The sequence below is a fragment of the Rhinatrema bivittatum genome, chromosome 6 (assembly GCF_901001135.1).
Source record: "Rhinatrema bivittatum chromosome 6, aRhiBiv1.1, whole genome shotgun sequence".
NCBI classification, from domain to species: Eukaryota; Metazoa; Chordata; class Amphibia; order Gymnophiona; family Rhinatrematidae; genus Rhinatrema; species Rhinatrema bivittatum.
The window spans coordinates 188,872,522-188,888,124 of record NC_042620.1 but is presented as its reverse complement, the minus strand read 5'-3'; positions in this window follow the sequence as shown (position 1 = coordinate 188,888,124).

Here is a 15,603-nt window from a genome sequence, read left to right as displayed (position 1 = left end):
CTGCCAGCTTCCCAGGTATGCCGCGCCATGCAAATGCACGGTATGCACAGCTGGTTGTGCTGGGCCTGGGAATAATGATGTAACTGTTTTGTGCTTGAATCAATGTCTGCAAAGCATGGCAGACTGGTTGAAAATTAGTAAAATGTTTTCACATTGTTCAAAATTGGAAATGTTACAGATGGGCTCTGGAAAGATTCATAAATGGCCTAGTTTAAGTGGGATCGATTTGTACTCAAAAAATGTGTTTAGTGTAATGTTTGGCTGTTTGCGGTATGGCCCTGCAACCAGCCGCACTCATCCCAGGGAGCTGCCGACCTGCCCGATGCTGTCCAAACTCTCTTCATTGCAGTAACACTGCCAGCATGTGGTTGCACCGTACCCCCTCCTAAAGCATGCATGCGCTCACCAGCCCTGATCTTATAGGCTCCATTGGGGGAAAGACTGGATGGCACCGGGAGATGACTTCAGCCGCTGCCTCAGCATCAGGTCATCCTGCCTTGCAGTGCATATTGCTTCCTCCTTGTGCCTTGCCCTGTTGCCTTGCTGGCTTGCCTTGCCTTTTTTTTGCCTTGTCCTGCCTCTCTGCGTCTTGCCCGGTCTGCCCTGCCTTGTTTTGTCTTCCCTGAGTTCTGTCTTTCTTGTCTTGAATGTCCTAGCCTGATTCCTCAGTTCTGACCTCTACTTTGGCTTCCAATCTCACTCCTGGATCATTGCCTACCCTTACACTTGACTTTGATACTGTCTGCTCACTGCCTGCTCTGACCATTGGCCTGGATCTGGATACTGTCTGTGCGCTGCCAGCCCTGACGTTGCCCGAATTGTGACTTTGTCTGACCGTTTCTTAAGGGACTTTCATCTAAACCCTGCAGGTCCTTGAAACCCAAGTGCTGAACTTGCGGGAAATGGATTGGTATAGGTGAAGCTCTAGCTCTAGTCCCAGAGCATCCCCACGGCTGTCAGTGTGGACCTAGCGGGTTCACCTGCTAGGTTGTGTCAATTATGCCACAGCCCAAGGGCTCTCATCCATGAAAGTTAGATCATTAGGGGTCATTTTGGATAATAACTTGAATATGGAAAGACAAATTGCACAGGTGACAAGGAATACATACGTAAAATTGAAAATGGTTTGGCAGCTTCGGACACTTTTGAAATTTCATGCACTGAAAACAATTAGTATGCTTTAGTACTATCTCGCATAGATTATTGCAATGCACTGTATTTAGGGTTACCAGGTAAGTCGATTTGCAAACTCCAGTTGATTCAGAAATCAGTGGTCTGCATTGTTACATAATAACATAAGAACATGCCATACTGGGTCAGACCAAGGGTCCATCAAGCCCAGCATCCTGTTTCCAATAGTGGCCAATCCAGGCTATAAGAACCTGGCAAGTACCCAAAAACTAAGTCTATTCCATGTTACTATTGCTAATGGCAGTGGCTATTCTCTAAGGGGCGGATTTTAAAACAATAGGCGCGCCGGTACTTTTCTTCGCACCACTGGCGCGAACAAAAGTACACCAGATTTTATAAGATATGCACGTAGCCACGCGTATCTTATAAAATCCGGGGTCGGCGCGCGCAAGGGGGTGCACATTTGTGCAACCTGCGTGCGCCGAGCCCAGCGCGGCCTGCCTGTTCCCTCCGAGGCCGCTCCGATTTCAGAGCGGCCTCGGAGGGACCTTTTCTTCGCCCTGCCCCCACCTTCCCCTCCCTTCCCCTACCTAACCCACCCCCCCGGCCCTATCTAAACCCCCCCTTAACTTTGCGCGCGTCATCGGCAGCCCCGCGCCGTCCTCCGGTCCCGGGGGCGTGGTCCGGAGGCCTCGACCACGCCCCCGGGCCGGCGCCACGCCCCCGGGCCCGCCCCCGAAATGCCGCGGCACGCCCCCGAAACGCCGAGTCGTTTCGGGAACACCCCCGGACACGCCCCCTCCCTCCCCGTTTCGAAAGCCCCGGGACTTAAGCGCGTCCCGGGGCTTTACGCGCGCCAGCGGCCTATGCAAAATAGGCGCGCCAGCGCGTGAGGGCCTTGTGCGCATAAATCCTGCCGGATTTACGCACGCAGGGGTTTTAAAATCCGCCCCTAAGTGAACTTAATAGCAGGTAATGGACTTCTCCTCCAAGAACTTATCCAATCCTTTTTTAAACACAGCTATACTAACTGCACTAACCACATCCTCTGGCAACAAATTCCAGAGTTTAATTTTGCGCTGAGTGAAAAAGAACTTTCTCCGATTAGTTTTAAATGTGCCACATGCTAACTTCATGGAGTGCCCCCTAGTCTTTCTATTATCTGAAAGAGTAAATAACCGATTCACATCTACCCGTTCTAGACCTCTCATGATTTTAAACACCTCTATCATATCCCCCCTCAGCTGTCTCTTCTCCAAGCTGAAAAGTCCTAACCTCTTTAGTCTTTCCTCATAGGGAAGCTGTATCATTCCCCTTATCATTTTGGTAGCCCTTCTCTGTACCTTCTCCATCGCAATTATATCTTTTTTGAGATGCAGCGATCAGAATTGTACACAGTATTCAAGGTGTGGTCTCACCATGGAGTGATACAGAGGCAATATGACATTTTCCGTTTTATTCACCATTCCTGTTCTAATAATTCCCAACATTCTGTTTGCTTTTTTGAATGCCGCAGCACACTGAACTGACGATTTCAATGTGCTATCCACTATTACGCCTAGATCTCTTTCTTGGGTGGTAGCACCTAATATAGAACCTAACATTGTGTAACTATAGCATGGGTTATTTTTTCTTATATGCATTACCTTGCACTTATCCACATTAAATTTCATCTGCCATTTGGATGCCCAATTTTCCAGTCTCACAAGTCTTTCTGCAATTTATCACAATCTGCTTGTGATTTAACTACTCTGAACAATTTTGTATCATCTGCAAATTTGATTACCTCACTCGTCGTATTTCTTTCCAGATCATTTATAAATATATTGAAAAGTAAGGGTCCCAATACAGATCCCTGAGGCACTCCACTGCCCACTCCCTTCCACTGAGAAAATTGTCCATTTAATCTTACTCTCTGTTTCCTGTCTTTTAGCCAGTTTGTAATCCACGAAAGGACATCGCCACCTATCCCATGACTTTTTACTTTTCCTAGAAGCCTCTCATGAGGAACTTTGTCAAACGCCTTCTGAAAATCCAAGTACGCTACATCTACCGGTTTACCTTTATCCACATGTTTATTAACGCCTTCAAAAAAGTGAAGCAGATTTGTGAGGCAAGACTTGCCTTGGGTAAAGCCATGCTGACTTTGTTCCATTAAACCATGTCTTTCTATATGTTCTATGATTTTGATGTTTAGAATACTTTCCACTATTTTTCCTGGCACTGAAGTCAGGCTAATCGGTCTGTAGTTTCCAGGATCGCCCCTGGAACCCTTTTTAAATATTGGGGTTACATTAGCTATCCTCCAGTCTTCAGGTACAATGGATGATTTTAATGATAGGTTACAAATTTTTACTAATAGGTCTGAAATTTCATTTTTGAGTTCCTTCAGAACCCTGGGGTGTATACCATCAGGTCCAGGTGGTTTACTACTCTTAAGTTTGCAATCAGGCCTACCACATTTCCTAGGTTCACCGTGATTTGGTTCAGTCCATCTGAATCAATACCCATGAAAACCTCCTCCGGTGCGGGTACCTTCCCAACATCCTCTTCAGAAAACACTGAAGCAAAGAAATCATGTAATATTTCCACGATGGCCTTATCTTCTCTAAGTGCCCCTTTAACCCCTCGATCATCTAATGGTCCAACTGACTCCCTCACAGGCTTTCTGCTTCTGATATATTTTTAAAAGTTTTTACTGTGAGGTTTTGCATCTACGGCCAACTTCTTTTCAAATTCTCTCTTAGGCTGTCTTATCAATGTCTTACATTTAACTTGCCAATGCTTATGCATTATCCTATTTTCTTCTGTTGGATCTTTCTTCCAATTTTTAAATGAAGATCTTTTGGCTAAAATAGCTTCTTTCACCTCCCCTTTTAACCATGCTGGTAATTGTTTTGCCTTCTTTCCACTTTTTATAATGTGTGGAATACATCTGGACTGTGCTTCTAGAATGGTATTTTTTAACAATGACCACGCCTCTTGTACACTTTTTACCTTTGTAGCTGCTCCTTTCAGTTTTTTTAAACTATTTTTCTCATTTTCTCATAGTTTCCCTTTTGAAAGTTTAGCACAAGAGCCGTGGATTTGCTAACTGTCCCCCTTCCAGTCATTAATTCAAATTTGATCATATTATGATCACTATTGCCAAGTGGCCCCACAACCGTTACCTCTCTCTCCACTGAGAATTAGATCTAAAATTGCTCCCTATCTTGTCGGTTCCTGAACCAATTGCTCCATAAAAATGTAATTTATCCCATCCAGGAACTTTATGGGGCAGATTTTCAAAGGCTACGCATGTAACATACGTGTGTAACCTGAGGAAATCTGCCCCTGCACATGCCCCGGGACGCGTATGTCCTGGGGCTTGCTAAAATGGGTGGTCTGGGGGCGTGTCCAGGGGGTGTGTCTGCAGTACAGGGCGGTCCGGGGGCGTGGCCGAGTGTCCCGACACAGCGGCCTGTGTCGGGACCTGGCCAGCCGGCGCACGCAAGTTACGCCTGCGTACTCCATTGAACAAGGTGGGGGGAGATTTAGGTAGGGCTGCGGGAGGGGGGGTTAGATAGGGGAAGGGAGGGAAAGGTGGGGGGGATCCAAAAAAAAGTTCCCTCCGAGGCTGCTCCAATTTCGGAGCGGCCTTGGAGGGAACGGGGAAAACCATCGGGGCTCCCCTTGGGCTTGGCGCGAGCAAGGTGCACATGTGTGCACCCCCTTGCGCGCACTGATCCCAGATTTTATAACATGCGCGGGTGTACATTTGTTCACGCCAGGTAGCACGCACAAAGCATAGGAATTAAAATCTGCCCCACTACCTCTAGCATGTCCCAATGATACATTTACCTAGTCAGTACTGGGGTAATTGAAGTCTCCCATTATTACCACACTACCAATTTGATTGGCTTCCCTAATTTCTCTTAGGAGTTCTCTGTCAGTCTCACCATCTTGACCAGGTGGACGGTAGTATACTCCTATCACTATAGTCTTCCCCGACACACAAGGGATTTCTATCCATAAAGATTCAATTGTGCATTTAGTCTCGTGCAGGATGTTTATCCTGTCGGACTCTATGCCATCCCGGCCATAAAGCGCCACACCGCCTCCCAGGTTCTCCTCTCTGTCATTGCGATATAATTTGTACCCTAGTATAGCACTGTCCCATTGGTTGCCCTACTTCCACCATGTCTCTGAGATGCCAATTAAGTCTATGTCATCATTCACTGCTATACATTCTAATTCTCCCATCTTACTTCTTAGACTCCTGGCATTAGCATACAAACATTTCAAAGTTTGTTCCTGAAGGACCTTGGCTGCTCCGCTGCTTTTACAGCTTCATTGGCTACCTGGGGTAGCACGTTGCAAATTTAATTGTTTAACTATGGCTTTTCAGGTGCTGCAAGAAGTGGGTTCCCCTCATTTGGAAAAGGGATTAAAATGGTATGAGGCAGGCAGGAATTTACAACTGGTTAGGAAATCTCTTATACAAGTACCATCAATAAAGTCATTTTACCACTTATGTCTGCAAAATTGTTCTTGCTCAGGGGTTACACCAAGTCTATTGAATGCACTTCCTTTACATTTGAGAGAAGAAAGGGATTTGAAGGAGTTTAGAAAAAAGTTGAAATCGTGACTTATATCTAATGCTTTTAATATGTAACAACTAATGCAGGAAAAGAGGCTAAAATCATTTGGGCAGAGCAGTAGAGTGAAAACCAGGCAGTTTCCATTTACGATATATTGTATTTAAGATTTTAATGTATGTTTTAAATTTTTACATCGCTTTGGGTGAGATTCAATTAGTAAAGCAATAGATAAATGCTATTAAATAAATAAATGTGTTTTCTTACACTGGAAATATCCGGGCCTACTGAAAAATATGTGTGTACTTTTGGAGCAATAATACTCAGAATTTTATAAACTGGATGGCACCAGCTGTTCAGTTAATAAAATATTTATATTATCAATCTCAGTTTCTTGAAATGTGAGTCTATATAGCCATGTCTTTAACATTTTCTTAAAGATTTTTGTGTCTGTTACTAAATATAGCTGGTCTGGCATTGTGGTCCAGAGAATAGGGACTGCAATTGATATAGTTCTATTCCTTACTTCTCCAATTTGTGCCTGATGTATGTTAGGAACTATCAAGAGGCCTTTGTTTGAGGATCTTAATGCACATTGTGGTGTATAAACATGTAAAGATGCGCCAAGTCAAATGGCATTCTGGTTATTGAGAATTGTATGTATTAGTGTTAAAATTGTATAATCAATTTGAAATTTCATTGGTAGCCACTAGTATAGTGCTGTTAAGATTGAGTTATGTGGTAATATTTTGGTAGACGTACAAGAACTATATCTGCAGATTTTTGTAAAAGTTGAAGAGCCTTTAATGAACTTGCTGAAATTTGTAACAATAAAGAATTACAATAATCTAGGCATGCAAATACAATGGCCTGAAGTATTGTTCTAAAATCTCCAGGTTTGAGAAGGGTTTTCAGTCTCTTAAGAACTCTTAATTTATAGCAACCCAAGTTTACAAAATTTCAGATATGAGATTTCATAACTAATCCCCTAACAGTACTCCTAAGTCACATATATAGTGTGTGATTTTGATCTTCTGTCTCTCAAAAATAAAAGAGGGGGTAATCCTGCATACCTTTCCTCCTTGAGAGTATAATGATTTAAAGATAGTACGTTAAAGAAAAGCCATTGGTTAATGGCATTCAAATACATTTCCAAGTATTTAAATGCATTCTTTATTGTGTTGTCTATTGGGAAAAATAACTGTATATCATTGGCAAACAATCTATAATGTAATCCCAAACCACCCAAACGTTTACAAAGAGATGTCATATACACATTAAACAAAGACGCTGATAGTGATGATCCTTGCAGTACACCAGTTTTAATGTTCGCCCAATCAGATGTTTAAATGCTGAGCTGTGCTGATGTTATTAGTATGTGCCATCAGTCTTTTTCTCACTGCGGGCCCTAGAAAGGTGCAGCAAGTGTACGCATATGTGCCTAGTGGGAGGTGCAGTGTAATGGCTGGGAGCATGCCTGTGGCATCCTCAGGGTTTGAAGTAATTCTGGCTGGTTGTGGGGCCTTCCTGTGGCTGGCCATAATGTTTCAGTACCTCCCTTTCTAAACTCCCAAGCCTCTTGATTTAGGCTTCTGGGGATAATGTCAATGTAACTCCTTTGTGAATCAGGGGCTCGGACACAGGAAGCAGGTTCCCATGTGCTCTCTTTCAAGCAATAGTTGAGATACTGAAGGCAGTTCCAAACTCTACTGGAGCGAAGGATCTCCTGTACCTCATATTCAAAGAATGAGCCATCTTGGAAATTCGGTCTACCACTACCCAAATAGAAGTGTAGCCATTAGAGAGGGGTAGGTCTGTGATGAAATCCATTGCCACATGGGTCTAGGGTTTCTCAAAAGCTGGCAATGGCTGTAACAGCCCCCAGTCATGAGCACGGAAGCTCTTATGAATTGCACAATTGGGGCAGGATTCCACATAGCGCTGTACATCTTGCTTGACTTGGGACCACCAATAGTGGCGAAGAAGTATCTCCAAGATCCTAGCGACTAGAGATGTGAATCGTGTGCCCGATCGTTTTAACGATCAGGTTCGGATGGAGGGAGAAAAAAATTGGATCGTTAGAGATGTGAATTGGAATCGGTTCCGATTCCAATTCACATCGTTAATTTTTTAGTGAGGCCTGAGCAGATAAAAAAAAACCCACCCCGACCCTTTACAAATGACCCCTTTGCTCTCCCACCCTCCCGAACCCCCCCCCAAAATGTTAAATTACCTGGTGGTCCAGTGGGAGGGGGGGGGGTCCCGGCGCGATCTCCCGCTCTTGGGCCATCGGCGCCATTTTGGCTACCACTGATAAAAATGGCGCCGATGGCCTGATAAAAAAAACCCACCCCGACCCTTTACAAATTACCCCTTTGCTTCTCCCACCCTCCCGATCCCCCCAAAAACCTTTTACATGTACCTGGTGGTCTAGCAGGGGGTCCAGGAGCCATCCCTTCAATCATACCCTCGGTGCTCCTGCTCCTCAGCGTGACGCCCTCGACACGCCCGAATGGAGGCAAATTCAAATGGGCCCTCGCAGCAATGGACCCCAAACAAGGCAATTGGCAGCGAAAATTTTTTTTAAATGTAGCCCGTTGTTACGGGCTTAAAGGCTAGTTTTTTAAATATTTTGTTGGTGTTTGGGAAATTTTCAAAAATTTGTATATGAGTTAAATTACTGGATGTTCTAGTCAGCAGCTGTTTTGAAATATATATTTTAATATGATTTTCTTATTATGATTGATGTTTTATAGTTCTTGATTTTATTGTTTGATGTTTTATGAGGAATGATGGTATTTTCTGTTTTTCCACTGCTGTATTGTATAGATTCTGACTTATTGTCATTTCCAGTTCAGTTTTTGTCTGCACATTTCTGTTTATATTTTATTCTATATTTGGTGTCGATCTGTCTGTGTTCTACTTGTGCTGCTGGCATGTAGTTTCTGTAGGGATACAGCAGCCTGTATAGGAGGTGTATTGGTGTTTTAGAACCTGGTATCATATCTGTAGTGTTGTCTTTTCAAAGGTAGGGTTGTTACTGCTTGAGTGCTGGCATCCAGTGCTGTTCTGGTATGGGAGGTTTATATTTGTAGGCCACTTATAGCAAACATATTATACTAAACAGAATAAATATAAACATAAAATACATCATAATAGGTTTATTATATTATCATTGCTGTTCAGTTTACTCATGGCTTTCTGAGGGCCAAGTCCAGATCAAATACATTTTACAATACACTTAATAACAAATGTCTTTTTTGCAGAGTTTTCTGGTTGGCATGTAAAAATAATATACATATTGCTGTGATAATTTTACCTTGGAAGACTATGAATATCTTTTTTCATGTACAATCTGTTGTTATAAGTGCACAGTTTTTAATTGTGTGTGGTGAGGGTTAGTGTGTAAAGTTCGCCTAGTGCGATTGATATCCTGGAGAGATTGTGCCATACACCAACGCCCCCACTATTCACCCATTTCCCACTTCTCCAGGGGGCAAATGCAGTGGAAATGTGGGAGGCAGGGTATAGGGTTCCTGGGAGTGTAGCAGGGTTGCCACCTTCGAAGAAATATCGTCAGTGATACACTTTCTGCCATTTTTTTGGGGGGAATTCTGACCCTTGCTTTCCCCCTTCTGTAGCATTTCAAATCACCGGAAGGGCCAGACTCCGAGGGGACTCTCTGCCCCCCATGACCCCTCTCAATCATTTGAACTGTGCTTTGCCTTTGGGGTGGGGGTGGGGCACCATCCCACCTCTTGCCTCAGGCAGCAGATTGCTTTGAGCCGTCCCTGTGTAAATGTCTTTTAAAGTAGCAACTTATGCATGTGTTAGCCCTGCCCTGGAATGCCTCTAGGCCGCCCCTTTCTTACATGCATGTATTTATGTACGGAAGTCAAACTACATGCTTATTTTTGACTTTTATAAAACATGGAATATGCGAGAAGATACTACTTAATGCATATATACTAATTTTTATGTTTGGAACATTTGAAAGTGTACCCCTTTGTTTCCTTGTGTCAGAAAGATAAGAATGTGCATAGAATTTCTGCACACATCTGCTGACAGATTAATGGCCATTACTACTTTCAGTGGGATTTAAAAGCATTACATTTGTGATTTTGTTCTAAGGGTGTGATTATTTCAGAATTGCTGTGATATGTCCATTGGATACTTTTAGCACCCTGCTTTCATAGTCTTGTGATTCACTTTCTGTTATTGTACGTTGTTCTTTAGGCATTTTGCCTGCCTTACTAACATGTGGTATGGTGTATTTTATTACAAAGGCAACAGCTGCAGTCCTGGAGCCATTAATCTGCCAGTAATTTCATAATTTGATATTATATATTTCTACATAATATACAGTGATAAAATATTAACTTCTCTTTATTGGCTGTCTTTTTTTCCAATAATGATGCAACATTTGAATGGACTCTTCTAAGGAATGAGAGTAATAGAAAAAAAAATTCAAAGAAACTTAACATAGAAAAGGGCTACATTTTGGTTTATTCAGCATTTTTCATACTACTTGCCCCAGCACTTTATAAATGCAGAGTGTTCAATCACTGCTAATTATCATTCAGCAGGATACAGATTGAAAGGACCATCTAGCCCAGCCATTTTCTCTTCCCATCTTGTTTGATCTCTGGCTACGGGCACATCCCCATGGCTAGGGATACTTTATTTAATTCTGATATTATTTTAGCTGCAGCATAGTATATGTTAATACACTGCATATCATTTGAAATAAAATAGGGGAAGTATGAGAGACCATGAAAGCTGTACAGAATTACAAATTAGTGGTGGTAGCAAGATTCCAACAAAGAAGTCAATGTACTAACCTGCAGAATTTCCTGCAGGTTACTGACCTCTTCGTGTGAAAGTTGCTACCTATACAAATGAGCTTAGCAAAAATTTGCTCCCATGATTGCATAAAAAGATAAGTATATCTCACTGAAGTGTAGCTTTTTTTTTTTTTTAAACCAGCATACAAAGACATTTCACATTCCGGTTTTCTACTAATTCATGAATAATCTGCTGTGCATGTTTTCGCATCTCAGAAGCTCAATATTTATGAACTGAAACAAACTTTTGCATGTAACAGACCATGGGGTAGATTTTAAAAGGAGCATGTGCGGCGTACATGTGTGTGCGCTACACGGCGCGCGCACATGTATGCCGATTTAAAGTTATTAAATCAGGGGTCAGCGCGCGCTAGGGGGTGCACAATTGTGCACCTTGCACGTGCCAAGCTGAGCTGCCTTCCTCCGTTTCCTCCCAGGCCGCTCCGAAATCGGGAACTTCCCTTCCTCCTAACCTAACCTTCCCACCTCTTCCCCTAACCTTCCCCCCCAGCCCTAATCTAACCCCCCAAAATGTTTATCTTACCTTTTGCACCTGCCTCTGGGCAGGCGCAAGTTGCACGCAATCCTCCAACACAGCGGCAATGGCTGCTCTGTCAGAGGCCTCTGGCCCCGCCCCACCCCTTTAGTAAAGCCCCAGGATTTAAATGCGTCCCGGGGCTTTATACGCATCACCGGGTGTTTTTAAAATAGGCCCGGTGCTTATAAGCCCGGTTACGTGCGCAAATCCTCTGGATTTACGCGCGTAACCCTTTGAAAATCTGGCCCTATGTGTGAAAATTTATTGCAGAGACGGGCCAAAAATTGCAACATTTTTTGCAAGAGGGGCTATGTGTGGAAAAACACATGAAAACACTGCTTTCACAGATTTTGCATGTTTCAGGACATTTTCAAGCCTTTTTTCAAATATAACCCCAAGGTAGTGCATTGACCTTAAGGGGCCAATGCAATAAAGTGCACCCAGCCTAGTGCACAGGCTTTGGACACACGTTTTGGACATGCTAGAGTAACACCTGATGGAATAAGATGATTAGCTTGTCCAAAAAGCACGCCCAAACAAACACGTAGTTAATAGCGCTCATCACATGTAAATTCCAGGTAGATGAGTCTATTAGCTATTACCCTGTAATGCAGAGAATTGTCGGTTGCCCAACACACCCTTTTTAACCCATCAAATTTAATGCCAGACCCGGGGCTGGCGTTAAGTCATACGGCGAGTCAAGGGCACATGAGAAAACAAAAACTACTGCGCTCTTCTGTGGTTTCTCTTAATTAATATCCTTGCGATACTAAGATCTACTGCTTGTGGTGATTAAAATATGAGAAAAATATAAGGGCTCGATTAAAAAAAAATAAATTTCTAGCTGCACAATATACACTAACAATCAACCCGCTACAGGTCGATTTCGCTGTGTGTATATTGTATGTGTAAATTATCTAAGGTGGGATAAAACGGGCATTTGTATTGAGTGCCAATTTTCCTGGCCCATGCACATCCACATCTCTCGGGTACCTGATGCATTTGAGCGCTAGGGATGCACAGTTTTAGCTGAGTGAGTCCTTTTTAACGCGGCAGCTCTGTAAAATATAGCATAGCGTGCTCAGAAAAGGTGGATGTGCGCACATGGAAAAAATGGGTGCCCAGTTTGTTGCACGTTTTTATGCACGTGATATTGCATTGGCCTGTAAGTGTTCCATATTTTTTGCAATTATCTTTGGTTTACATGGACAATTCATACAGCATAGAAATGTTCTAAAGAGGTAGAGTTGCCATTCCTTTCTTTTTTTAGCCTGATAGTTCCTTTTTTTATGGGAAACGTTATTCACAGCTGCCCCAAGGATTTTCCCTCTATTTTAACAGACCTTCCCACAATTTTCCTAATCTAGTCAAAGCAACAATGGTCTTGAGGCCAGGAGTCATGCACTAAGATTATCATGGACTCTGAATCCAGTCACCAGGTATCCACAACTCCTCCCACCTCCCAGAAAATGGGAATGCTACCTCTATAGCATCCCCTGCACTGGCTGACCTGGGATATGAAAGATCCTGTCCAGGAACCAAACAGGGGACTTTCTGCATAGCACTTGCCACCGAGCATTTAGGTTGGCTCTAGAGCTGCCAGTTCTAAATGGAGCTATTTTAGAAGGTTTCAGGGTTGATCCAGGAAACTGCAGACCGATGAGCCTGACTTCAGTTCTAGGAAAAATCGTAGAAATTATTCTAAAGAACAAAACCACAGAACATATAGACATACATTGTTTAATGGGACATAGCCAGCATGGATTTACCCAAGGGAAATATTGTCTCGCAAATCTGCTACATTTTTTTGAAGGGGTTAATAAACATGTGGTGAAAGGTGAGCCAATAGATTTAGTGTATTTGAATTTTCAGAAGGTGTTTGACAAAGTCCCCCAATGAGAGACTCCTAAGAAAATTAGAAAGTCAGGGGATACGAGGCAATGTCCTTTTATGGATTGCAAATTGGCTAAAAGATCAGAAACTGAGAGTAGAATTAAATGGTCAGTTTGTCAGTGGAGAAAGGTAAACAATGGAGTGGCTCAGGGATCTTTATTTGGACCAGTGCTTTTTAATATATTTATAAATGATCTATAAAGGGAAAGACAAGTGAGGTGATCAAATTTGGAGAAGACACCAAACTATTTAGATTTGTTAAGTCACAAGCAGATTGTGATAAACTGCAGGAGGACCGGGCATCCAAATGGCAAATTAAATTTAACATGGGGAAAAATAATCCATATTGTAGTTTCACAGTGTTCTATTAGGAGTTAGTTACCATCCAGGTAAAAGATCTAGGCATTACAGTGGACCCTACACTGAAATCACCATCTCAGTGTGCTGCAGTGGTCAAACAAGCAAATAGCATGTTAGGAATTATTAGGAAAGGAATGGTGAATAAAATGGAGAATGTCATAGTACCTTTGCATTGTTTGACACTAGATATTATCATTAGATTTGTGGGGTAGCAATGGGGTCCCCAGACATTCCAGATATAGCTAATATCTACATGTCTGTTTTTGAGGATAAATATGTTTATTCCTCACCATTTTTTTTTCATCAGTCATTTTATGGTCCAGGTACATTGATGACGTTTTGTTTTTCATCTGGAATGACTCAGAACAACAATTGCATTCTTTCCATCTCTGGCTTAACATTTGTGATCCCCACCTCAAATTTGCTATAGAGTATAACTAGAAACTACTTTTTTTTTTAAACATGTCCATTCAGAGACATGGCTTCCAGATCCTAACAGATTTACTTTGCAAACCCTGTGCAAGAACAATTTATTGAGATTTCAGAGCCATCATCCCAGGTCCTTTAAATGGAATTTACCAGTCAGCCAATTTTTTAGAGCAAGACAAATTTGCATTATTTTGCCCATTTTCAAATCACAAGCTCACAATTTGAAGGGTATATTTCTAGAGAGGAGTTATCCACCCCATGCTATCAAACACATATTTAAATAAGCAAGATACTCTGATAGGTCTAGATTACTTATTTACAAGGTGAAACATACATCTACCAACCAGGTGACGTGTGTACTTAAATTCACCAATCGTGCACATAAAGTGAGCGATTATTCAACAACATTGACATGTTTTATCATTACATCCAGTTTCCCAGTGACCACAAGGTTTGCATTCAGTAAAGGATGTAATCTGAGAGAACATATTGTAAAAGCAGTACCATCTCTGGAACCAGCATTCTCCACAGATTTGTCAGGTCACTTTCAATGTGGCCATTGTGACATGTGTGCATTCATTACAGGTGACACCTGGACACATCCCACAACCCTCCGGCCTTATCTAAACCTTCCCCCTAACTTTCTGCACGCGCCAGCGGGCTGCTGGCATGCCATCACCCGACCCGGGGGCTGGTCCGGAGGCCTCGACCATGCCCCCGGGCCGGCACCACGCCCCCGACACGCCCCCAGAACGCCCCGAAATTCACGCCGCCCACCCGACACGCCCCCTTGCGAAGCCCCGGGGCTTGCGCGTTCCGCTGAGCTTATGCAAAATAGGCTCGGCGCGTGCAAGGGCGTTTTAAAAGGGTTACGCGCGTATCTTATGCTCGTAACCCTTTTAAAATCCGGCACAAAATGTTTAGGGATCCCTGTTCCACGCAAGCCAAGAATAATGATTCTCTGGAAGCAACAGCATATAGCCCAATGTACCTTGTCCCCAGTATCCCCACTCCTGTAATCAGTAGTCAATAAATCCACAAATCCACAATTTGGGAGCAGGACTGGATTTATAATATAAGCAGCATTAGGCAATAATGGGGAGGACCCCAGAAATCATTAAAGTGTATAGGTTGAGGGGGAGGTTGGCCTCCCACAGAAATAATGGACCTAAAAGGGAGAGAGGGCTCACTCCCAAAATCATTGGGTGGGGGGAGGAAGGAAGCTGTATCCTCCTTTCCCCCCAGAAACCAGAGAGTGCAGGACCTTTGCCCAGGGGTTACCCTCTCCCCTTGCTGTCCTGCTGCGCATCTCCCTTCACTTTGGCGTTTACAACTCTTTCCAGGTCCCAGTCCATCAGCACTGCAGCAAGGACTTCCCTTAAACAAATGAGGGGACCTATGCACCGTTGCATGCACACTTCTAGCAGACCACACAATGCAGCATCTCCTGCTATAGCAGAGATTTCCTGTTATCAGGACAACCCATGCAAGCAGTTGAGCGCCACGGGACCTGCTGGAAATGTGCACACGTGCCAGTGCAAAGGCCCTCACATTAGGTGTTATAGATTGTTCTTGTTGCCACGGAAAAAAGAGACCTGAACAAAGTCCTGCAGGCCTGGATCAGCAATGTTCCAGTGCCTATCAAAATTTTCCTATGTTGCCTCCCAGCTTGCACACTTTTAGCAGTAGCACTTACTATTGCTATTCCCAAATTCCTCAGGCCATCCATCTCTGTTTGCTGTGAGGCACACAGTTGTTTAATCGTGTGAGATTAAAGAGTCTGCACTGGCTGTGTGCTTCACAGTAAAGTGCTGAGGCTGGAGTAGCCTTG